This window comes from Procambarus clarkii, chromosome 18, assembly GCF_040958095.1.
Source record: "Procambarus clarkii isolate CNS0578487 chromosome 18, FALCON_Pclarkii_2.0, whole genome shotgun sequence".
Lineage (NCBI taxonomy): Eukaryota > Metazoa > Arthropoda > Malacostraca > Decapoda > Cambaridae > Procambarus > Procambarus clarkii.
In genome coordinates, this window is record NC_091167.1 from 8,401,017 (window position 1) to 8,403,562 (window position 2,546).

General features: G+C 33.2%; 1 long non-coding RNA gene across 1 annotated transcript in view; it reads left to right on the top strand.

Annotated features, from left to right (window-relative positions):
* The first annotated feature begins 203 nt into the window (after window positions 1-203).
* Window positions 204-2,546, top strand: part of LOC138365925 (uncharacterized) — a 2,577-nt gene continuing 234 nt past the window's right edge. The window contains exons 1-2 of the long non-coding RNA XR_011229073.1: window positions 204-1,274; window positions 2,147-2,253. This is a non-coding gene — a long non-coding RNA (uncharacterized lncRNA). The remainder of the gene's footprint in view (window positions 1,275-2,146; window positions 2,254-2,546) is intronic.

Below are 2,546 nucleotides of genomic sequence, written 5' to 3' on the forward strand. Positions count from 1 at the left end.
TGCCTGACAAGGATGTTATATGCACCAGCTTTAATTATCACACATTGTATATAATGAATGACTTATTTTTAGAATTTTAATACATATTGCATCTGTCAATACATTATTAACAATAATATAGGTAATATGGTAGTCTAATGTAGAAATTTGACACTCTTTAACAGAATGTACGAGTATAAGCGAAAAAAGCGACTCCAATACAACAACAGATGGATGCAAGTATCAAGAAGGCTAAAACGTATACACAAAATGCATCCAAATACAGCTGTACACACTAGTGAACCCATTAATCTTACTGAGGCAGCATCAAGTTCAGAGATTGAGTCGTCAGACAATGACATTAGTTCTTTTGAAGCCGAGTCAAATCAAGAGTATGGATTAGGCTCTGAAATTGATGATTTACACATGAATCTTACTGATATTCATGATGTATTATCTAATTCTCAAAGTGAGGAGGAGAATGATGACCATGATAATCATCATTCACTTGTTTACCCACAGAATTTATTAATTCAGTGGGTAAACAAGAATGGTGTTACACACAATGCTGTTGATGAATTATTTTTTTGCAGTAACAGAAAAAATGGAATACATAATGAAGGAATTATCAAAATTGACATTTTTATCAGGGGATATCCTGAATATTGTCAAAATGACGGAAACCCATATGTCAAAAACACATGGAGATATACCAATCCTGGAAGACATTCTTCCATCCCCACTTGAAACTGTTGAGCAGGTGGAAAGTCTGTCACATGAGCTAAAAGTTAACAGTGAATATAAAAAGAGTATGGTAAGTGTTGCTTAATTCTTTTAGCCTGAGTATGGTAAGTGTTGCTGAATTTTTTTAGCCTTGTACATATGTCTTTTGATTAGTTTTTTTGCAGATGAAGGAAGGTGGGGTGGCACATAATTGATTGTTCAGTGTTATGTTTAAGGTACAAATAAAACAAAAGCAAAAGTTACTCAAATTCGTTGATTTTTGTAATAGTTAAGAAGGAAAATATTTTAATGCTATTTATTTAATACAGTTGGAAATTAGAAAATCTAATGTTGAGATTGAAAGATATATATTATTCTCTATTACCTTACAGCTTATGCATTATTTTAACAGGTCCAGACGCTGTCTTAAATGGGCGGTGCAAGCTGTGGAGACACAGTGAGACGAATGATGAGGAGGATAGGGACCTATGGGGTCTGGTCTCAGTATTCACTCGTTGGGCGCAAGAGGAAACGTGTCTTCAAACCCTTGGATATTTGTAATGTAATAATAAGTACGTAAATTTGACATTTTTTTGGATTATATATGTCTGCATGTATTATGTATTATACTTGCATGCTTGTTAATGACTTGTATTCTAGTCTTGTGGGTATCTCCTTTCTCCTACGGGCCAAATGCTTTGTTCTTACCTAGCATTTTGCTTTGTTTGGGTATGAATGTTTGTGTACCTTCATTGTATATTTTGCAAAATTTGTCATATATCTCATTACTCCTCTGCCTAGCAACAAGTCTGTCTAATTATACTCAATAACTATTTTTCAAAGTTCCCCATAGTGTCCTTTATTGAAATAGAGTTCATGAACCGTTTCAATATCCTTATTTTCTTCTAGATTATATCTTAAAGTATATTTAAATGTTATTGTTATTAAATGTTATTGTGACATTGCATTGCAATTGAGCTGCGTTGTTAACCATTCTGTTCATTTCATGAGTATATTTTATTTTCTATTTTTTCATATCATTTTTTTTATCTGTTTTTATTTTTCAGTGATGGGAATATCATATCATTTGATGTTCCCATCAGAAAATTGGGAAAGTCAGATCTTTTGATGTTCCCAATTTTCAGATGGAAGCATCAGACCATCATGGAATGCATGGGATGAGGTAGTTTAGAATGGTGGGGAGGACGAGAGGGGGGATGGTGGGGAAGACGAGGGAACAGAGGAGAGGGTAATGGTGGGGAGGACGAGGGGACAGGGGAATGGAGAATGCTGGGGAGGACAAAGGGGACGAGGGGACGGAGGAAGACTGGAGAACAGGGGAACACCTAAATAAAAGCCAACAATGTTATTACTCTGTGGCTTCTTGTCTCCTGACAAAAAGAATTATAATTATATATATTAATTAATTCTTATAACTTTCCAGAAGCCTGTATCAACACCCACACTAATGCAACTGAAAGAGATGTTGAGACAAGTATTGCTGATATGTTGAAGAACGCCCCAAACAAACACGGTGGAAACAGATACAAGGTAAAGTTTGCCAATTTGCTGTAGTCTAATTCAATCTCTTTTTAGTAATCTTTGTGAACATTTATGCTATGAATAAGATAAAATAATGTAATTGATTTTGACTAAATATGTAGATATATTTAATTTTCTGAGCACTAATAATGAAAGAAAACCAAAATAAGAGGTGGCTACTATCTCTAATAATGGGCTGGAATAATACAGGATATAATAATATATATATATATAAATATATATACATATATTTATATATATATATATTTATTTATATAAATATATATATGATATATATATTC